The 23,383-nt window shown below is 44.8% G+C and overlaps 2 long non-coding RNA genes across 3 annotated transcripts in view; both read left to right on the forward strand.

Moving 5' to 3' along the window:
• The window catches only part of LOC309530247, a 209,860-nt gene that overhangs the window by 84,089 nt on the left and 102,388 nt on the right, over positions 1-23,383 (forward strand). The window lies entirely within an intron of this gene.
• On the forward strand, positions 310-22,094 carry LOC309530219. Of its 2 annotated transcripts, none has more exons than XR_014218692.1 (3): positions 310-433; positions 1,042-1,142; positions 21,967-22,094. It is a non-coding gene; the product is annotated as an uncharacterized lncRNA (long non-coding RNA). The 2 variants fall into 2 exon arrangements; XR_014218693.1 differs by lacking the exon at positions 21,967-22,094 and adding an exon at positions 14,593-15,302.

Consider the following 23,383-nt stretch of genomic DNA (forward strand, 5'->3'; position numbering starts at 1 on the left):
CCATATTCTTCTAGCTGGATGCAGAATTTCGGATACTACCAATTTGGCTCCAGATCCTATCAGAAAGGACAGAAACCACCTGAAAATGTAATGCTTGAATTGAGACTTAGATAACTAGGGTGCGTTAGGATGACTTTGGAGGCCCTTTAAGATTGTGTTTTACTCAGCTTCCAGCCTTGCCAGGCCTCCACCACATGTGTCGCTAGACTCCGTTGAAAACAGCTTCTCCATGCAAACCAGGAAGTGACCTCTCCAGACGACAGAATGACTCTTCTTTTATTATCTCTGTGGCTATGATCTCCTAGGTGCCATTAGGCAGTTGAATGTACATGTGTACTTCATACACCGTGGGCACTGGCAACCCACACTATGCCACTGAGTGGAGGTCAGGGCCCTGTTGCCACTGTTGAAGTGAGATTCGATCACCTGTCCTGTAGGTTTCTGTACAGGGGGTTGTTTAAGGGGGCAAGCAGGGAAAACCCTTCGTCTCAGGCTGCAGAATGCCTGGAGCCAACTCTGATTCCTAGAAAATACATTCATGTTAAAGGGGAAAGGGTGCTTATTGGGCGTAGGCTTATGAGTCGTCCTGCGCATGGAAAACTGCTCATATGTGCCTCCCACTGTGTCTCAACCAGAATCCGTGTCATGGGCCAGATGTTTTTGTGGTTGTTAATCAGTACCTGAAATAGATCCGAAAGGACTGATGTGGGGAGACAGAACCTCTCTATCTCTGAAGTGTATAGCAACCACCCACCCCTCAAACCTCACAGGGTGGCTTTCACATTGATTTTCTTTGTGAATATACTTCAGGAAATAATCTTTTAATCTGTGAGATGGATACATATTTTTGACAAGCTTTTCATCTTCACTTGTTGATAAGAGTGACATTAAACCAGCAAGTCATTAATCGAGGCTTGTATCAGAAAGATTTCTCTTTACACGGAACTTATGAGGTGGGGGAAAATTAACTTAAGTGAAAATCCTGTTCAATATAGTTTAAATCTCCTTTGCACTCTTCCCCCCTTTTCCTGTGGTTGTAAGTGCTCTAGGTCTACTTCGGGGCCTGTTCACACATGCATATACACCACTCGATTAAGGAGCAGATGATGGCTGAATGTGAGCTCACCCACTTTCTCACTGGAGTAAGCACTGCATTTGAAGTAAAGAGAATGCATGGCCGCTCACTTACTCACTGGAGAAACATTGCAATGGGAAGTGATTTGAAATGTGTTTGTATTGTTTGACGTGTGAAGGTTTATTCATGCATGCAAGTCATTGTCTGAGGCTTCGGCCACATTGATGAGCATACAGGCATGAATCAACCCTTTGGCAATGAGAAGAATCACACCTGACTGAATGACATTTGTAAAAAAAGAAGAAGTCAGATAGTTGATTATTCCCTTGACATCTGATGGGAGGGCAATTCCACGGGGCACAAATACAGAGAAGGCCTTGTAACCTCACTTCTTGCAATGAGGAAACTGCCAAAACGCACTCAGAGGTGAACCTCAGCGTCCAGGCTGAATGATGGTGGTGGAGATGTTCCTTCAGGTACACCTAGCATCTCCTAGCATAATACCTCTCCCATTAAATGTCCAAGTGGTTCTGGGCAGTAAAGCAGCAAATTCTGTACAGAAACAACACAATCCCTGTTCAGGAAATTTTAAAAAATTAGCAGTTATATTTTGAGTAGACAAATTGAAATCAATGAGACTTAGGTGAGTCCCATTTATTTCAATCTCATTCCTTTCAGTAGGTCTACTCTAAGCATGAACTATGTCTGGCTCTAACCCAGATAAACTAGCACAGGAGAACTTAGCGCTGCCTTGTACCCTGTGTTTGGATTCATATCAGAGGGGCTTTTTAAATTGCTTTATCCCATATCTGATCCAGGTTATAGTTTCTCAAATTTCCCTTAAGAATGTTCTGTGACCCTGTTTCAGTAGAAAAATAATTTGTTTACAGTAGTCTATCTACGGCTCTGATTCCTTTGTTTGATTCTCAAGTTCCCAAATGCAATTGAGGTTGGAGGGCAGAAGAGGTAGGAAGAGGTCAGTTGTACGGGATACATACAAATGAATTCTTCCAGCTTCTCTCCTGGAAAAAAAAAGCAGTAAGAGAAGGGAAATATTTCAGCTTGGTGGTGGTGGTGGGGGATGGATCGTGTTTCAGAGATATATTTAGGATGGGTCGATGGGTAGTTACAGCACATCCTCAGTTTGTTGCGTTGTTGATAAAAGGGGGCTAATCAGAGGCTGCAATAAGGTGAAACCGAAGGAAATTAATTGGGCATTCTTCTCTTACCTTTCCTTAATGTTTAGATCGGCCCCTTTCTGATTCACACATGCTAGTTATTCCTTGAGTCTACAGACAGGTGACAAACATGTATGTGTGAAGCAGAATAAACAAAGGGCTCAAAGTACCCAAAAGTAACAATTTCAGCCTGTCGTCTTCCTCGGAGCGAGTCGTCTTCTTGTGCCTTATTTGAGGCTAGTTAAGCAGGAAAACCCTGTCTCGCTGCAGGGAGGAGGGATCTTTCCCCAGTCCAAGCTTAAGGGCGACACTCAACATACTGCTAAGCAGATAATTTCACTGGGGCAAGCATTTCTGCTTGTCTGACAGAAAAATCTCTGGGGAAACCCAGCCAGATGGGCAGGGTATAAATAATAATAAATCATCATCATCATCATCATCTCCCCCAGATGCTGGTCTGGAGGTTCTGTTGACCATTTGGAGCAGATGGGGGGCGGGGCGGAGGAGAATTGCCTTTGCACTAGCAAGAGTCCTTGCACTGGCTTCCACTAACAGAACCCAGTAGTTATCTGACCCACAGATTTTGCCCACCACACTCTGCCTTAGACCAACTCCTGCTATGGACTCATGTAGCAGCATTGAGCAAATCATGATCTCTTGTTTCAGTTTCTCATCTATGAAATGATCCCACCTTCTGAGGATTTTAAGGGAGTAAATACAATAAAGGCATTGCTAAAAAGAAAAAGAAGATGATGTTTACTGATTCGTTAGAAGCTACTAACCCCAGTTTTGGACGATATACCCTCCAGCCCTAATAGGTAGAGTCGTAATTTTTGACCTGACAATATATCCTGAATCATGATGTGTGTTAGGGCTGGACGATATATTGACCAAAACTGGTTTGAAGTCTGTATCATGATATCGGTTTCATAACTTTTTTTGCCTGGCAATATATTGCGAATTGTGTATGTGTGTGTGTGCGCACACGCAAAAATCACAATGCGGGGAAAACTGGGAAGCCAGCCAATGCCTCTATATAGCTCCATCCTTATTCCAGACATCGTGATATATCAGTAAATTGCAATGTTTAGCTGGTGATAAATCACGATGTTGAGAACCAGATATCGCCCAGCCCTACTACCTATGTGTTGTTATACCATATGGATAAAACAATAACCCTCTTCAGGTGTTCTGGTTACTGACATGATTCTCACTGGGTCTCAGGGCTGTCTTTAGCATATGTGACGCCGGGGTGCAAAAAACTACCCAGTGCCCCCAATTTTTTTGGGGGGGGGCACGCCAAAGTTGTTCAGCTTTTTTTAGGAGGTGGCTTAGAGTTGTTTAGTTTTTTGAGAGCCAGTGTGGTGTAGTGGTTAAGAGCGGTAGACTCGTAATCTGGGGAACCGGGTTCGCTTCTCCGCTCCTCCACATGCAGCTGCTGGGTGACCTTGGGCCAGTCACACTTCTCTGAAGTCTCTCAGCCCCACTCACCTCACAGAGTGTTTGTTGTGGGGGAGGAAGGGAAAGGAGAATGTTAGCCGCTTTGAGACTCCTTCGGGTAGTGATAAAGCGGGATATCAAATCCAAACTCTTCTTCTTCTTCTTCATCTTGGGGGAGGGGCGCAACTCTCTCCCATGCCGCTGCAGGAGGAGAGCAATCCTCACAGAGGCTTGGGAGGGAAGCTGCATGCCTTGTGTAAGCAGCGTACATGTGCTGGGCAGGCCTCTCGATGGCCTGCCAATCCCAGGAGCACAAGAGGGCAGAGCCTCAGCGCCCACAGCAGAAAAGCCAGCAGCGCTCTGACGGGTTCTGCTTCGCTTGGCAGCAACTGTCAGCTGGCCTGGCTCTTAATCCCCAAACTCCAAATCTCAGCCCCAGACTCCTGGCCTGGTGCCCCTGAGAGCCTGGCGCCCGGGTGCCCCACACCCCAAGCGCCTATGGGTAAGCCGGCCCTGCTGGCTCTGAGTGGAGAAGAGCAGGCGTGTGCTGCAAAGACCCACCCCCTCTGACACTGCCCTCAGCTTAAGAACCAGTAGCAAATTATTGCCAACAGCATTTGCTTTTATTGCACCTATGAAATAGTTGCAGAGAACTGATTTCCTGAATGCACACATATGTGTGTGTGTTTTTTACAGTGCAACCACATATTATATGGCATTCGAGCCCATGAATATATTGCTACCAGACTGGTGTTTATTATGAAGAAACCCTTCACCTTAAGAGTCTGAGACAAAGAAATTTAATCGCGTGTGTCTCCTTTTAAAAACGTACCTTAGCTGAGGTTTTTGAAAACCCAGAAAATAATAATAATGATAATAAATCGAAAGCTTTTATTTATTTTGCCAAAGATGCTTCTTAAATAAATAAAACAGATTGTGTCCAATAGATAGGATCTTTTCTTGCTTGCCCACCCCCTCCCCAAGATGAGCCCAACTTGTGTGAGTCTTCCATTTCCAACTCTTGTCAATTTGCAGGAGGTGGTGTGTAAAAGCACTTTAGTAGGGAAAAGCAGCAATCTCCATGCATCAAAGTTAGATGGCGGCGGGGTTATCACTCCGTGAAAATCACATAAACATTCCCCATATGAAATATTATTCATCAGGGCAAAGCCCTCCAAGGGTTTCACAGATGACAATGGTGTCAAGAAACCTCTTTTTGAAAAAGGGAAGAAATGTATTCTGCCTCTCGGATTGCTTCTGTAGCCAGGCAGCAGGCAGGGCGGCAGAGGGAGGAATGAACATAATTGAGTCGAGAATTAGCAAACCTTAAATATCTGTCGCTGCAATATCATTACCCATAAACTTGCCCTTTCCCCACCCTTTTTTCCCCAAAGACCGCCATCCCATAACTGCAGCAAGACGGAATATGTTCTTTCGAACAGCTAAATCAACAAGGTCTCACATGAGTAGTGCCGAGTTGGTGTGGTTGACTGGTTTCATGAAAAACTAATCATGTATTCATCATTGAGATCAAACACTTCCCAAGTAATTACTATCAAAACCAATCTGAAGAGAGAGAAAATTCTGAAGGGGTGGCATGGCTGATCTAATCAGCTGTGGAAGAGAAATACTTCTCTTAGCTCTTCAGGGTTGTTTTTTTTTAAAAAAAAAGATAGTCTCGAGTTAAAAAAAATATTACAAGGCAGTAATTGTATTTTTTATAATTAAGGAAGAGAAAGTTGCCACCCAGCAACCAATCACTTCAGATCAACCATTACAACTTCAGCTTAGACTTCTCCTTCATTAAGACCATCACATTTGCCAACTGATTCCCTCCCCCCAGTACAACAATAATACTTACAAAAGTGGTTTATTGTTCAACTTCTGCTTGCGGGATAAAAATGGATGGCGATTAGATAGTTTTTTTGATGAAATGCAAGAGCCATGGGATTGCAAGATGTAAATCTGTGGTATTATATGGATTTATTTTCCTCTACATTGGCTTGATGCTTTTAAAAAAACAAAGCAAAGCAAAAACATCTTAACCAAACTGTGTGACGTTCATTGTTTTAAAATTACTGTCATTATACAATGCCAGAATTAAGTCAATAGCAGGGCTTTCCCCCCTTTAACGGACTGCAGGGCTTTTGTAAACAACAACAAGAAAATCTGATCCATAGATTTGTTTATTTAATCTACCAAGCTTTTGTCAGAGGCAGGCTTTGGGCACCAGGTGGAGAGAGGCAGAAACTTGGGCTCAGGATCAGAAGGCAAATGAGAAGGAAGAGCTGGAGAACAAGTCAGGAGTCCAGATCATGGAACAATCTGGGTCAGAGGGCAAATAAGGGAGTAGGTCCAGAGGACAAGTCAGGACTGAGACACAAGCCCAGAAATGCAAGGCACGCGAGTGCTCAGGTAGACCTCTTTGCTTGAAGAAGGCTTAGCTGGAAAATGAAGTTCTTCCTGCCCAGAAGAACTTGTTGACCTGCTGAGGAGGTACAGCCAAGCCAGAAAAGGAAGGTTCTTCCTCAGAAGGCTGCAGTTATGGGGTCCACCATGTGTGGCAGTGGCTGGCAGTTCCTGAAACCCAAATACTGCATCCCCCCCCCAAAAAAAAGTTCACTGTAGTGAGTGGAGGTTAGGAGAGCAAACAGAAAAGAAAACAGCAGACCCTCCAAGAGTTCCTATTTTCCAGGGACATCCCTGAATTAGAGAACCCGTCCCAGTTTCTGATTTTATCCTGGAATGTCCCACTTTTCCTTAGGATTTCACTGGAGAAATGTTGGAGGTTAGGGAGTTATCCGACCCCCGAGCCGTCTGAAGGCAATCCTGCATAGGGAAGTTCTTTTTAAAAATGATTTATTATATTTTATACATGTTGGAAGCTGCCCAGAGTGTCTGGGGCAACCCAGTAAGATGTGTGGGGTATAAACAGTAAAATGATAATTATGGAACGGGACGTCCCTATTTTCATTGGAGAAATGTTGGAGGGTAAGAAATAGCTGTTGTAGCTAAGAAGTTTGAAAGATTTAAGGTAAGACTGACTGGGGCCATTTCTGAGGGAGTTCAATCTGGGACAGGAGCAAACTAGATGTGACATTCAGTTGCATATAAAGCCCTGTTCAGGCACTCCTCTCACACGGTTATCATCTTAGCATCATAGAATTGTAGAATCAGGAGGAATCCCAAGGGTCATCTAGTCTAGCTCCCTGCAATGCAGCAATCACAGTTAACGAATCCCTGATGGTTGTCCAACCTCTGTTTATAAACCTCCCAGGAAGGAGAGTCTTTTGAGAAGAAGAATCGGAGGCATGCTCCCTGCCTCCTCCATTGGATCACCACCACTGCTCTTGCTCCTCTACATATGTTGGTTGTTGAACTTCGATAGAGGGGAAGCTGTGTAGGTCTCCCGTGTGATTTAGAGCCCCAGAATCGCACGGGGAGCATAGACAAATAAAGCTGGCTCGTGAATAGAAAAGGCAGCTCACCAGGTACTTGGAGCAGTGGGGAGATTTTCTTTTAAGCCAAGAGAGGAGCAGGGAAGCAATTCTGCCATTGTTGCTTTTATGAGTCAGCCCTGCCTCACTGCTGAAAACTCTGAGATTCCTCTTGTCTCTCCCCCTCCAAATCACCCCAAGCATTTATTTTTCTTCTGCTCTGCTTTTACCCCTTAACACTCTCTCTTCACAATATCCCACTCCCAGCTTTCTAGAAAGGCTCCTGGTGAATCTTTCAGATCAGTACAAAAATAAACAACCTTACCTGGGCAAAGGATCTCAACCTTAATCATTGGAGACCATGGGATGAGCGAGTCATTAAGATCACAGTTTTTGTTTTTCTGGGGAAATGGATAGCAATTAGGGATCCAGGGAGTCACATAGGAATAATCAGGTAATAGTGGGGCAAGTTTCCTTTTTAGAAGTGTTCAATGCAAACTTCCCATAGTGCACTTCTGTTTGGATTGTGTGACCACAACCTTTAAAGCAGGCTTCCTCAACCTCAACCCTCCAGATGTTTTTGGCCTACAACTCCCATGATCCCTAGCTAGCAGGACCAGTGGTCAGGGATGCTGGGAATTGTAGTCTCAAAACATCTGGAGGGCCGAGGTTGAGGAAGCCTGCTTAAAAGGTTTGTTTATATGATTCTGAGCCTCACAGAAAATGTGAGAAATTCCACCTGAATTCCATATGCTGTGGAGGGGGACAGTCAAGAGATATGCTAATATCTTCGCCTGCTTTTCGGTAAAGCCTGTCCAAAGGAAATGCAGATCCCGGTTGACAATTAAAAAGAGAGAGAGAAATCTATAATGCAGAACCATTTCTGTCTTTTGTAACTAATGAAGGGCTTTTAGTATTGACCAGCATCCAGTCTAATAATGACATTGACTCCACTCATTTGAAGCCATAAATTTAAAGACATGGCAGGGCCTATATTAGTATAATAAACTCAAACGTTCATTGCAGTTTAAGAAAACATCTGGGAGCCAATTGAGCATTACAGATATTCATGTTGCTTTCTCTTCAGTAGCACCATATGCTTTGATTCCTTCCTTCCTTCCTTCCTTCCTTCCTTCCTTCCTTCCTTCCTTCCTTCCTTCCTTCCTTCCTGATATGGATTCTACTCAAACAAAACAGCTGGAGACAGATAATAGTTTTTAATTCCATAGGGATATCTGTGTCAGTGTGTTGTAGCAAAAACAAGAGTGTTCAGGACATCTTAGAAATGAGTAACAAATACATTGCAACACACGCTTTGGTGAGTCAAAACTGAGGATTTAAAGGTGAACTTACCTCATTCTCACCTTCCCAAACAACACACAAACCGTTGTCCTTCAAAATCCATGGTTCTCAAGATTTCGCAGTGTGGTTCTCCATCCAAGTCAGATGTGCACACATGCATATGCCAGGTTAAAGTTTGCATGTAAAATGCATATACTGTATTAGTGAAAACCTATCAAGAGCCATTATATTAGGCAAACTTGCTTTGCAGAGATGTGCATATCGGAAGAAAACTGCACTAAAATGCTGGTGAATTTTTATGAGGAAGGTTTAAAGAATAAAATTGCAATCTGGTGTGGAAATGAGAACTGAATTTAAGATGGAGGGAAATGAGAAACCGAAATCAACTTTGGGGCTCTGAGAAGCGACAGATCTTCTCAGAATTAGGCAACCTCAGAAAGATGGCCAGAAGAATGCCTATGCCATTGCCATGGTTTGTTGCAGTGGCTAGAAAGACATTTAAGCAGCTTTTTGAAAATTCTAAGATTAAAATTACAGTGGTGCCCCGCAAGACGAATGCCTCGCAAGACGGAAAACTCACTAGACGAAAGAGTTTTCCGTTTTGGAGGTGCTTCGCAAAACGAATTTCCTATGGGCGACAATGTCTTGCGAGTTCCTGCTGGTTTTTTCCCCTTCCCCCCCTTTTTCTAAGCTGCTAAGCCGCTTACCAGCTGATCCGATCAGCAGATAAGCCGCTAAAAGCCGCTAATAGCGCTAATCCGCTAATCCGTCAATGGGCTTGCTTCGCAAGACGAAAAAACCGCTAGATGAAGAGAATCACAGAACGGATTCTTTTCGTCTTGCGAGGCACCACTGTATGAGGCAAAGTGCAGCCAATGAACAGGCAGTGCCTGGCTACCTCACCTGGAATGCCTGGCTCTGAGAAGAAGGTCTTTGCCTTGGCCCTTTTAAGAGATGGTGGAGGCAGGTGCCTAGCTGGCCACTGCAGATGAGAGCTGGACCTGGTGGGAAGTGAGCAAACTGCAAGTCAGGTTTGCAAGGGACCCTTCTAAATCCTGGGTCCTAAGCCAGAGCATGGCCTGGGCAACATCTGGTGCATCAGAACTAACAAAGGGCCTACATAAAATATTTGAGGGAGTCCTCCCAAAAAAGTTGGTGGACATTGCCATTTAAATGGTGTGTGCTTGTGTGGCGAGTTCCCGCCTCCCCCTCGGAAATAAAGACACAGGACACCAGTATTTTAGGTTAATGGGCCACAACTTTATTGATTACAGGAATTGAGTGGTATTGGCTTAGGCATTGGTCCTATCGTCTAACCAGCTTCAGCCTGATTGCTTGAAGACCGGCAAGGGTTAACCACCAGTAGGGGGAGTCCTGCTGATGTACATCAACTAGGAGCTCCCCCGGGGTCACCGCTCGGGGGCGTGCCTTAGGCCCACACCTCCATAGGCTTCGGACAGAGCAACGCCCCCCAGAATCCTTTACTGGACTACCCTTCGATATGGGGGAAGGTGATGTCGCTTCCTCCCCCCCCCACACTCATCTGCATAACAATACCCTTACCAATGCCTAACCGCCAATGCTGAGGAAGCTGTGACGATTTGCTACGAGGTAGGTGAAAAACCAAATGGCTGGTGCCAATTTGCCAAGTGGAAAAAATTCCTACCAGGCCCCTTGACGGCGACCAACCGAAGTCCATAGCAATGTCAAAGAGCCAAACCTAAAGGGTGGGAGGGTGGGAAACCGGAGCAGCTGGGGCGCTGGAGTGGAGAAAGAGGGAAATCCTCGGCCGCGCCAGCCCTAAATAGTGCGGGCCACGGCTCCCGGGCCAGCCGATTGGCTGGGAAAGGAGATGACGCATCCGAGGAATCCCCGATCTCGTGGGGGCTGCAAGCCAGCCCCCGTACACGTGGGGGGAGGGCATGAAGCCCGCAACCCCACCCCCTCTCCAGCTCGGAAGTGGCTTTGTGGTCAATATTTTATTCATTATGGGTGAACTTGTAAGGACTTGTGGAAGATGTTGCTGGATTCCTAAGTCTCATAAGCCCAAGCCAGCATGGTCAGTGGTCACGACTGATGGGACTGGCAGTCAAATGATTTATGGAGGCCCACATGTTCGTCACTTCACCCAGCACAAAAGCGTCTTTCTCTTCCTGGGTTTTCCTCTTTCTCTCTGTTTTTCCCCCCTGCTCTGCTCTGCTCTTGGTGGTGCCACGAAGAACCCTCTCCAGCCCATTTCTTCACTGCCATGCAAGCTCTCTTCTCTCAACCCATTTCCCAGAATTCTCATTCTCTTGCAGGCACGCCAAGTCTGTGGGACAGAGGCCTCTACAGCGCTGTAATATCCGTTGGGATGGAGCTCAGCCCCCCTCAATCTTGAGATTGAACGGCATCTAGTTTGCTGATTTTATTTGAACGGACTAATCATTTGGGAGCATTTAAAAGCATATTTATAAATATTATATATATTGTACCATAATAAGATGAGGAGGACTTCTGCAACAACAAGAAGCTGGTCCCAGGTGATGGTTTAGAAGGGCCAAATTGTATGTGATGTTAATTGCTGCAATGTAGATTATAAGCCTGAGCAGCCTTGGGAAAGGGTTAACTCTTGTCCTACCTGCTACCACCCTAGCGGCAATCATCTCTCCCCAGCTGCTATTTGCATTTCAGAGGAAACTCCCATTGGTGCCAAAGGCAGAACATTTTTTCACAATGGGTTCAGGAATGCCTGTCTACTATTCAGACTTGATAGCAAGCCTCCTGGGTTAACCTTAATTGAAAGTCATTTTTTCCAATACAATTTTTTGGTTCCTGAAGTTCTTTATGATCGTGCAGATAAAGTATAACAGATATAATTATACAGGGTGTGTTGCTAATGTGTGAAAACAGTCCAGATCCAAGGATCCCCAGGATCTTCAGATGGTGGAGACCTCAGGTGCCATCCTGGCACCCGGGCAACTTCACTTGGTTGCAAGTGGCTGATAGCCAGGTGCAAAATTTGCTTGGCGCCTGGCAAATTTCAAACACTGGTTCCAAGAGTCTTGTCTACTAGGATCGAGAAGCCATAGTTGTAGTACGTCTCAACACATGGGCCCAATAACACACACAGGTCTTTTCCAGAACAGAGGCTGTGTTTACTGAACCTGTAGATCCAAACTACACAAAATAATTTACTGCAGTGGGGAATATCTCAGCCAAATACTCACCTGCCTTTGGAGAAATCAGCTCCACTACGTGGCACTGGCCACTTTGGTTTTGAGAAATATAGCAAAACCAGTCTTGTTTAGTCGTTTAGTCATGTCCGACTCTTCGTGACCCCATGGACCAGAGCACGCCAGGCCCTCCTGTCTTCTACTGCCTCCCGCAGCTTGGTCAAACTCATGCTGGTAGCTTCGAGAACACTGTCCAACCATCTCATCCTCTGTCGTCCCCTTCTTGTGCCCCCCATCTTTCCCAACATCAGGGTCTTTCCAGGGATTCTTCTCTTCTCATGAGGTGGCCTCATGAGTGATCCCCTTCATGGATCACTGCCTTGCCGTGGCGAAGGGGCTTGAATAACTCAGAGAAGCTATGAGCTATGCCATGCCGGGCCACCCAAGATGGACAGGTCATAGTGGAGGTAAAGGTAAAGGTAAAGGTACCCCTGCCCGAACGGGCCAGTCTTGACAGACTGTGGGGTTTGTGCGCCCATCTCACATTTATTGGCCGGGGGCCAGCGCTGTCCGGGGACACTTCCGGGTCATGTGGCCAGCGTGACATCGCTGCTCTGGCAAGCCAGAGCCGCACACGGAACGCCGTTTACCTTCCCGCTGGTAAGCGGTACCTATTTATCTACTTGCACCCGGGGGTGCTTTCGAACTGCTAGGTGGGCAGGCGCTGGGACCGAACAGCGGGAGCGCACCCCGCCGCAGGGATTCGAACCGCCGACCTTTCGATCGGCAAGCCCTAGGCGTTGAGGCTTTAGCCCACAGCGCCACCCGCGTCCCATCTGTGGAGAGTTTTGACCAAATGTGATCCACCTGGCGCAGGAACCGGCAAGCCACTCCAGTAACCCTGCCAAGAAAACTCCATGGACAAAGACAACAGGCTAAAAAAAACCCCAGTCTAATGATGCCTAAATTAGGCTCCATATTGAAGTTTGCAAAGAAATCCAAAATGTTTTTAGTTGTGGAAAAGCAAGTAAGAAACACTGCAATATATGTGAGTAATCTCACAAGCAAGGTGGATGGAATTCATTGGAGACTGATTCTACAATCTGTTTGTGACGGTTTTGATGGTGGTGCATCTCCCTTTACTGCCCTTTTGGCTGAGCAGCCCCCCACCCCACCCCTCCAATTCTCCACCCACCATAACAACAGGATGCACAATGGAAAGTCATGTTTACAAATCTCGCATGCAAATGATTTGCAGAGGAGCCCGTGCTATGCAGCAATTTAAATTTGTTGACAGAGTTGCTAAGAGACGACCCCTTTTGATTCTATGAAATTCTGTTTGATTCAGCTCTGGGCTCTGACAGCTGAAGTTATTGAACAAGAGTGAGGACTCTTTAAAAGGGGGGAGGAGCCTGCTATTTGCTATGTTTTCAGAGCCTCTAACACAACACTGAATATTTCTTCGGTGTCGGTTTTACTCGGCACGGGAGTGTCGGGTTCCATGCAGGGCTGCTTTTCAGCTCCCCTGTATGGTAATAAATGGCTTGAGCACTGAATTCCACTGCTACACACACACACTTCACAAAGGATTTATGAATCTCATAAGGTTCTTTGACATCTCCCTTTTAAGTCCCTGTATTTTTACTAGGGACTCTTGAAATATTCATTCTCTAACATGCGTACATACAGAGGCTAATGGGCAGTGGACACCACTTCTTCTCTCGCTGACCTTAGGAGAGGAATGAACCCTCTCCAAGAGAGTCATAGGCAGGCAATTAAAACAAGGCACCCGTAAGACACATTCAGTTCTGTCCAGCAGTCAGCATTAACACGCTAGCTACCATTAAAAGTCCTTCATAAAGAATTTCATCTTCATCTGCTTCTTAAAGGCAGGAAAGGATGAGGCCTAGAGAGCTTCCTTTGGGAAGGGAGTTCCAGAACTGCGCCTCCTACTTTCTGCACCATCACTGATTTGATCCCTGTCCAAGTCTTCCATGTCAAACAAGGGGCAGGTTTGCTGATTTGCTGAGCCCCTGTTCCCTGGTCCTGTTGACCTCCATGTGCTGTAAGGTGAAAGCCTGCAGCAATTGACCGTTCTACCTCTAAGCACTTAGAACTGAAAGCATTGCATCACATTTTCAAGGCCCTTTTGATATCCTTTTGATAGAGGCATTGTGACTACATATGCACTATACATTATTTGACAAAATGTATATACAGTGGTACCTCAGGTTACAGATGCTTCAGGTTACAGATGCTTCAGGTTACAGACTCCGCTAACCCAGAAATAGTACCTCGGGTTAAGAACTTTGCTTCAGGGTGAGAACAGAAATCACACGACGACAGTGTGGCAGCAGCGGGAGGCCCCATTAGCTAAAGTGGTGCTTCAGGTTAAGAACAGTTTCAGGTTAAGAACGGACCTCCAGAACGAATTAAGTTCTTAACCAGAGGTACCACTGTACCGCTAAATAAAACCTCTATGGGGTTTTACAAGAAATATATGTGCCCTTCCTCCTCTCACAGAGTTATGGTTGGTTTAACAAACAATCCTTTTTCCCAGGGAATTCTGGGAAATGTAGCTCTGTGAGGGCATCGGGGTGTGTGTCTCTTGACAACTCTCAGTATCCTTAGCAAATCACAGCTCCTAGGATTCTTTGGGGGAAGTCACGTCTCTTTAAAGTGGTATCATAGTGCTTTAAATGTGTAGTGCAGATGTGACCTGGTTGACTACCACATTAGTAGCCCTGGTCCTTCCATCCCATCTCCCTCAGAGTCCACACCATCAGAGTGGGTTCTCCCTGGGAAAAGAGCAGGGCGAGTAGTGGAAAACTGCTTGAACTATGCCTAAAAAGTGTGGGTCAAGTGGAAAACCACTCAGATCCATGCTTTCTAGGCACAAGACAAGTGAAAGTGTGGACAAGCCCTTTGTTATTCTGATTGTGCTGTATTTTAGGCAGGAAATGGAATTGATAGATTTTAAATGTGTTATTTGCATTTTGTTTCAGCTTTGCATGTGCCAACCAGAGCACTTTGACCAGCCAGTCAACAATCAAATTTAAATCTATGGGTCTTCCTTTCCTTCCTTTCTTTTTGTCCTATAGAATTTGAACGGATCTGGAATGTTACAAAATAAAGGGCGCCCCCTTTATATATGTGTTCCTTTTTTCTGAATCTCCCGTGATGTTTATGGAGATGCAGCATTCTAAGCTAATGGATACATTACATTTATTTTTTAAAAAAAACCAGCAACCCACCACATGACAATCCCAGAATACAGTGTAAAGGATAAAAGGCAAAGCTCTAAATGTGACCCCTTTCCTCAAAGTCGTCCTTTTAGCACCAGTTTATCGCCATCATTCATCTTTAAATACACTCGAGGTGCAAGAGAAATGCTGGGAGCTCTTCTGGAGTCTGGGCTTCCCCCTCCCCTCTCTTTTTTATTTTTATTTTGCAAGAGGAAGGAAATTGAATGTGGCAGCTTGACTATGAAGCGCTGCTGGAAGGGCAGCAGCAGCAGCAGCATTTCCAAGAGCTGGGAAAGAAAGGCAGAGAGCCCAGGTAGACGAGGGAAAGGAATCTTTTGCTTCTCTCTGACGTACTCAAAAGTGATTTGATAACAGCTTTATAAAGACGATCTTGTACTTCATTTTTGTTTCCAGCCAAAGCACGCTCGTTACGTTCGGAAGCGGCGTCATAAGAAAGCACATGAAAATTTCCTTTTCGGGGGGAAGAAAATACATCAGCTTGTGATTTTTTTTTAAAAAAAGTCCTCGTGAAAATTCACCAGCATTTCAATGATTTCACCCCCTTAATGCAGACATTTTGAATGCAATTTTGCCTGGTAATGCATAGTCATACAGTGGTACCTCAGGTTACATACGCTTCAGGTTACATACACTTCAGGTTACACACTCCGCTAACCCAGAAATATTACCTCAGGTTAAGAACTTTGCTTCAGGATTAGAATAGAAATCGTGCTCCAGTGGCACGGCAGCAGCAGGAGGCCCCATTAGCTAAGATCTTCAGGTTAAGAACAGTTTCAGGTTCAGAACGGATCTCCGGAATGAATTAAGTACTTAACCTGAGGTCGTCCTTTTAGCACCATTGTAAATAAATAAATAAATGTCTGGGTGTGTTTTTGTAAAGAAAATGTGAAAAGAAAAAGGCACAAATCCTGCATTTTGGGAAGATTCCTGGAGCACCCTTGCATTCTTACTAATAGCCTCCCCATGAGCGGTCTTTGGTGGCACGTTTTTGCAACCAACAGCATGTATTACCCAGGGTACTTGGTGTTGCAAGTTAATTTTTTGACTTTGCTCTCATGCCATCCAATAGGTTAAAACTATATAAAACTGAGCAATTGGGCCTGGTCATGGACCGGAAAACAGTTTAATTCACAGAGTCCCAGGGTAATGAGATCCAGGAAGTTAGGCTATCCATAATAGCTTCCATGAATTTGAAGAAGTGTATCTGAAGAAGTGTGCATACACACAAAAGCTTTTACCAAGAACAAGCTTAGTTGGTCTCTAAGGTGCTACTGGACTTTTTATTTATTTTTATATACCATATTTTTTGCTCTATAAGACGCACCAGACCATAAGACGCACCATAGTTTTTGGAAGAGGAAAACAAGAAAAAAATATTCTGAATCCCAGAAGCCAGAACAGCAAGAGCGATCGCTGTGCAGCGAAAGCAGCGATCCCTCTTGGTGTTCTGGCTTCTGGGATAGCTGCGCAGCCTGCATTCGCTCCATAAGACGCACACACATTTCCCCTTATTTTTTAGGAGGGAAAATGTGAGTCTTATGGAGCAAAAAATATGGTATATCTCAGCTTCCATGAAGGTTTTACAACTATGAGATGGGCTGGGATGGAGCAGGAGAGCTTTGGGAAGTGGCCAAGCAGTCAAATGGGACCTGCTGTGCCCTTAGACTGGTTGCCAGGTCTCAGTGGAGAGTTTTGCTCTACCCCTTTAAGGAAGATATAGTAGCTGTATCTGATTCTACGTAGTCCTTCCTGCTCTAGAAGACACAAGGAGTTCTGAGGATATGGATGGCTGCAAATACCAGGGAACTAATGAGTGGGTACCTTTGCTGAATCTCTTGCCCTTATCTCTAGGAAAAAGGCAAAATTTTGGGTTGTGACCTGGGTTCTGTCCATTTACTAGAATGCAGAAGAGGGACTGGTTATTAAAAAAAGACAAGCAGAAATGTTAATAGCCCAGAGTTGCTTAGGGATGCACATTGCAGACTGGAGCCTGGACAACACAAATGTTTAAATCCACCTCGATTGTACTGAAAGCAGCTTGGCCTGCAGCGGTGTGAATGTAAGCAAACAAAACCAGCCAGTTAGCAAGGAGCATTTCATTCTGCCTCCGTTATGTTTGTGAGATACTTGATGCCTTATTTGCTGTAGCGCATTGCACATTTACCGAGATCAGTGCTGAACAGAAATGGTTCTGACTGCCTGATGGCCTGCAGGATCAACATGGAAAGCAGCGGAAACTGTGTTCAGATGGTCCAGGTAGCACCATTTTAAAGAGGCGCCATTGATTCGGGTAAGAATCAATTCATTCATTCATTCTGGTAAGAGTTAACAAGGTGTGCACATGTATGGAGACAGGTATCCACCTTAACCCCTGATTCATCCATCAGAATTGTCATATTTATCTCATTTGTATCCCAACTTACAAGGCATATTACTTATCTCCCCTACCTGCCCACTTAGATACGCAAACTACTATATCCCTGCAACAACCACATGCCCTCCAACTGTCCCTATTTCCCAGGGACAGTCCCAGAATTACGAAAGGCATCCCAGCTTTTGATCTGATCACAGAATGTCCCTATTTCCCCCACCAGCACTGCTGCCACTGAGCTCGGGGAAGAAGATGAGCCGGTGCTTGTCCAGGGCAACGGACAAGGCAGTGGCAGCTGCAAGGAAGCATCCTGTTGCCTCTTCATGGCCTCTCCATGGCTGCCACTGCTGACCTCCTCCCTTGGGTGAGGAGAGGAGACAGCCGTTGCTGAGGCCCAACCCAATGCGATATGCCAGTTCTGAGGGTCAAACAACAACAAACAAACCTATGGTCACCTAAAGCATACCCAATAAACACACGAGACATAACTGGCTGTGTTCTTAGATAGATAAGGTATACTATTCATGTATCAAATCATAGATCACTGCAGATGGTGACAGCAGTCACAAAATTAAAAGATGCCTGCTTCTTGGGAGAAAAGCAATGACAAACCTAGACAGCATCTTAAAAAGCAGAGACATCACCTTGCCAATAAAGGTCCGTATAGTTAAAGCTATGGTTTTCCCAATAGTCATGTATGGAAGTGAGAGCTGGACCATAAGGAAGGCTGATCGCCGAAGAATTGATGCTTTTGAATTATGGTGCTGGAGGAGACTCTTGAGAGTCCCATGGACTGCAAGAAGATCAAACCTCTCCATTCTGAAGGAAATCAGCCCTGAGTGCTCACTGGAAGGACAGATCCTGAAGCTGAGGCTCCAATACTTTGGCCACCTCGTGAGAAGAGAAGACTCCCTGGAAATGACCCTGGTGTTGGGAAAGATTGAGGGCACCAGGAGAAGGGGACAACAGAGGACGAGATGGTTGGACAGTGTTCTGGAAGCTACCAGCATGAGTTTGACCAAACTGCGGGAGGCAGTGGAAGACAGGAGGGCCTGGCATGCTCTGATCCATGGGGTCACAAAGAGTCGGACACGACTAAACTACTAAACAACATAATCAAATCATAAATTTCAACGGAAGTAACTCATAAAGTTCAACAAATGAACAAAGCAGACCCAGTGGATCAGATCATTCCCTAATCAGTTCTTGCATAAGGTCCATCCGTGTAATAGTGTCTATTCCACCTGTCTGTTCATAAGGTCCAAACAATCCACATGAAAGGTTGTTACAGTTCCACAGAATCCTTTCACAGAGTCTAACACAAGGATTTCCAGAATATTGGCCTTGTTTTGCCGTCCTGGGCTTCATCAGTCGTTAAAGCTCATATGTGATATTACAGGACAGTGGATCTTATGGCATAGTGCAAATGCGATGTGCCAGTTCTGAGGGTCAGGCAGAGGGCAGGGTGGGAAGATAGGGGGGAGCGGAGCACAAGAAGTCTTGATTTTTTGTGCAGCCATGTGCAGGGGTGTAGCAAAGGGGGTGTGGTAGGTGCGGGCTGGCCTGTGTGCCCCCACTGAGGGGGGAGTGACAAAATTGTGGGTGGCACTCACCGCAGGGCCTGCAGCATGCTCGAGCCACACGTCTCTCCTGGGAGTGACGCAGTGGCTTCAGTGCCCACAGACTCCGCGCTGCCCCATACGGTCTGCCTGTCGCCTCCCCCTCAGCTGTAGGGTGGCTGAGTGGGAGGAGGCAGGCAGACCCCTTGGAGGCCCACGGTGCCCCCGTGGGCAGTTGGCCCCGCCCTCAGGCACAGGGCACACGCGCCACCCCAGGCGCCCGATTGGCTTGCTCCGCCGCTGGTCGTGTGTAATCTAGCCTCTTTCTAAAATTTGCTTATCGGTGTGTGCTTTCCTTTTTGGAAATCTACCAAAGAATAAAATGAAACAAAACAAAACGAAATAAAATAAAATAAAATAAAATAAAATAAGGATTAGGGCATTTTCTCAGGACGACAGAGGACGTGTGTGCTGTGTCTCATTGGTGAAATGGTGGTGGCACTAACCTGTTAACCCATCTTCTGATAGGAAGCGTTGGGGAAACAACAAAATATTGGGGGAGGGATGAAGGAAGGTCTGTTGGGGAGGGGGAGTGAGAAATGTCCCTATTTTCATCTGAGGAATGTCAGAGGGTATGCAGCAGCCATGTGAACGAAGTAAATCAGAAAGATCATGAGTGGCCCAAAGTCAAGAAGCATAATTTTTTTAAAAAATAATAATTATATTTATTAGAAGTTTCAGAATTACAGAAAGAAAGAAAAAGAAAACAACAAAAAATTTGACAAGACATACATTGCAATACATAAAAGGAAAAGCATAAAAAACAATACAACAATACAGCAAAAAACAATAATATTAAAACACACATCCAATGTTCCATATCTTTATCTTTCATTTTCTTGTTTCATCGACCTCCTCACACCTCCCTTTTTGTATTCTAATTTAATTAATTGTTTCAGCAAATTCTTTCCATCTTTCTCAATTTTTGTTATATAATTTATCTTAACGATCTAACCTATTAATTAACTCAGCAAATCCTTTCCATCTTTCACTATATTCTGTCATTCAATTTACCTTAATTTATTTAACCTTATCTTACCATAAAAAACCTTAAAACTTAAAACTTAATACTTATTTGTACATGACTCTTTATATCATTTCTACTAAAGCCAAATAGTTTCATTCCAACATTTTTCCTAATACTCATTAATTTTACACTAATTCTCAAAATAAATTTTTAAAAACTTTCTTCTGATCTTCATCCAACGTCTCTTCTTCCTGGTCTCGGGTTTTGTCAGTGCTTCTTGACCATTCCATCTAGTCCATCAACCTGGTGATCTTATGTCCGAGGCTCTTAAGTCTTTTCCATGTCCCTTCTGCAGATCTTCTTCTTGTTTATACCTGCACTTTGTCTTTTGTTGATCTTTTTCATAATTTCTTTCCTTTCTCATTGGGGGGTAGGTTTTGGGAGGACTCCAATCCAAAAATATCTCCATCTCCCCTCAGCAGATCAGCCCATTCCCCACAGTCCCATTCCCTACAGTCAACATTGTAATCCAGAAAGTATTTTAAAGCATGTTTCAAAGTCCTTCCAAAATTAAGAGCCCTCACAACTCCAGACCCCCCCCCATGTCCACTCCAGATTCAAACTTCAAGAACAGCGGCTTATGCTCCTGCAAGTCCTCGAGTCTCTCCATTTGTGTTACTTGAGGTTCAGCAGCAACCTCCTCCATTATCTTCTGCACTTGCACTTGCCCTGTCAAAACAGGTTCCTGGGTTGGTTCCTGAATGGTTTCTATATGGGTATTCGCCGTTTGTCCAAAGTTTTTGACTGCCACAGTCATCAAATCCATCTTCTCATGCATCTGCTCCAGCAAAGCGCTTGTCTTGCAAAAAGCAAGCACCAAAACTTCTTCTAAACACATTTTTATTCAAGGTCAGAGTCTGGTCTCACGATCCTAATCTTCACAGCTGTGAAATCCCCAGATCGACTCCAGCAACAATTTAACAAGCTCCCTCTAGAGGAGACAATTTCTATTTGTATCCATCTTTTGAAAGCAGGACCAACAAAAGAAAATTACTTTCAATTTTCAAATATTTTGTTTCTTTTGAATGCAAAAGGCAACATTGGAATCAATTTGTTTCTCTTTTTTAACTATCTGTCAAAAGACGTTCCATTCACAGTCAATGAACTTCCCCATAAATTTCTGTCTCTGACACCCCGTTCCCAGGTTTGAGACGGTGGAGATTTATCTTTCTTTACTCTCTCCTGCAGCCTTGAACAGTCAAAAATCCCCCCCTTTTCTCCTGCTTCCAAGAGGGGTTTTAGTGGTAATAACTGAAGGAAATTTAGACCTTTATATACGACTTTCCAGACTTTAGCTTGCAAAGTTTTTGCTTCAATCTATTTACAAAAACAGGAGGCGGACTTCCTGTTTAGAACCTTCCCGCTTCAGTGCCAAATTAAAATGTTTCTTAATCCAATTTTCCATTCTACTCATGGGTACTTGTTTAGAGTCCAATTGTCCACAGGAAAAAGTCAGCGCTCTCTGGCAACGGCTGTGCGGCTTCACTCCGTAAAAGTAGCGGTTGATTCAAAACACCGCGCCACTCACCCCGTGTCGCTTCGGATCCCCAAAAAAGGGTTTCCCTGTGAATAGGGGAGGCGCTCCTGGTGCCAGCTGAATCCCACATTCCCAGGCTTCCTCCGCCTGGGATTTTTAAAGGGTCTCCGCCTTTGCCGCGGCGGCAAGACCCGATTTTCACGGAGCGGGTTCCTCTCGGTCAGAGGAACTCCGCCATTGCCGATGGCGCTAACCCGGAAGTCCCCCAAAAGTCAAGAAGCATAATTGGCACACTGACCACAGAACTGCAGAACTGCTCTTCTCTCTCTAGGAGGGTGGATAATGGGTCAAATAATAACATATGCTAATCCTGGGGAAAAAAGATAATTCTCGCACTATTTGCCCCAAATGTGAAGGTTGTTAACGCTGCAAACAATACAGAAGAGTAACTGACTGTAGCCAATGTAAGCTTTGCACTGATATTCAGGGTGGAAGTCAGAGTTTATTAAAGTCTCAGAACCCAGCACAGTGATAGATGAGTTGTGATAGATGACAGTTCTGTTCCGTAATTGTTCCAGGATCACATCATCAGGGTACATCTCTTTTAGTTTAATTCCAGTTGGAAATCCAGATTTCACAGCATAACTGCCAGGATCCTGCTCGTGAGGTTTCCTCAAAACCATTTCTTAGAAATCTGGCTCATCATTCTGAGATTACCCACAAGGAAATTGAAAGAGGCTGCAGCCTAGAAATGTGTGGTGAGAGGAACAAAAAGCAACCTGCCCACTAGACATCTCTTTAAATATCCTCATTTATTTCCACAGTGCCACTGCACAATTTCAGCATTGCACAATTTCACAAATAAAAAGGTGTGGGTTTTTTAAAGTTTGCTTTTTAAAAAAATAGCAGTCAAATTTTCCCGAAAACCAGGACGTGTCAGGAATTTCCCTGACGTATGGCAAGCCTACTCAAATTGAAAAATACTTTCCCAGAATCAGATCCCAAACAGATTCCTCCTCCCACAAGTTCTGATCCAAAAACTGTGATGGAAATCCAGAACTTCAAAATAACAGGGTGGAATCCAGTTGGGATAGCTTCTGTAACCATCCCTACCAAAGCCCCTTTAATTTACTTGAGATTTAAATATGCAGTTTTGTGCAACGGATTGTGGTCCTAAATTGTGCAAAATTGAGGTGCTTGCAGAGTTTATGCAACACAGAGGACTTCATTTTTCTTGGCATGCAATTTCTCTTTATTTTAAGAAGAGGAAGATTACCCTGGCAACCTTGAATAAAATGTTCTCTTTAGGTGCTTGAGTGTACAAGTGGTCCTAAACTGCTTTACGTCCCCATGTTCCAGAAAACCGATACAATGGCTGTTTCCGGTTTGTTTCCCTTTAATGAAGGAGAAGGAACCGTTGAGTTTCCTGGTGAAAACAACAAAGCAGCCGACTAGCAGCCTGGCATCCTTAGCAATCTTCCTTTCTACTTCCCCATGCATGTTGAGTGATCCGGGATGAAAAACTAACAAGCACCTGTCAAATCCAAGACAACAGGGTTGCGTTTGCGTGTTTTGACAGACGGCCCACTGGACTTTCCCTATCAGGAGAGCCTTTATGAGTAAACCGAGAAAATCTCCCTCAGACAAAAAGGGAAAACAGAGCTCATCAGAAATTAGCAGACCCTTGGCTTTGGAGGGCACCCGGTCGCTGCCGAAAGGCTTTTGATCACAGTGCTTTCTTATTCAGATTTGACATCACATTATAGCTAATCAATACCTTGCAACTGTCCAAGTCCCCAGTCGGACACACATCTCACAATCAGGCAGGGAGGCCTGCTAATTGAAGAAAAGTCAGAGACACAGGTAGCATTGCCCTGGGGCCATTCTACTCCCTCTTTCTCCAACACACGCAGGCATTCTCGCCCCTCGCCCCTCCACCCAACCAGAATCTTGGAAATGGTGGAAATAAAATTTAGAGACATGACAGGAACGGGAGAGCAGGATCAATTCCTGTCACTTGCCACCCGTGTTTACTG

The sequence above is a fragment of the Podarcis vaucheri genome (assembly GCF_965113315.1).
Source record: "Podarcis vaucheri genome assembly, chromosome: 4".
Taxonomy (NCBI): domain Eukaryota; kingdom Metazoa; phylum Chordata; class Lepidosauria; order Squamata; family Lacertidae; genus Podarcis; species Podarcis vaucheri.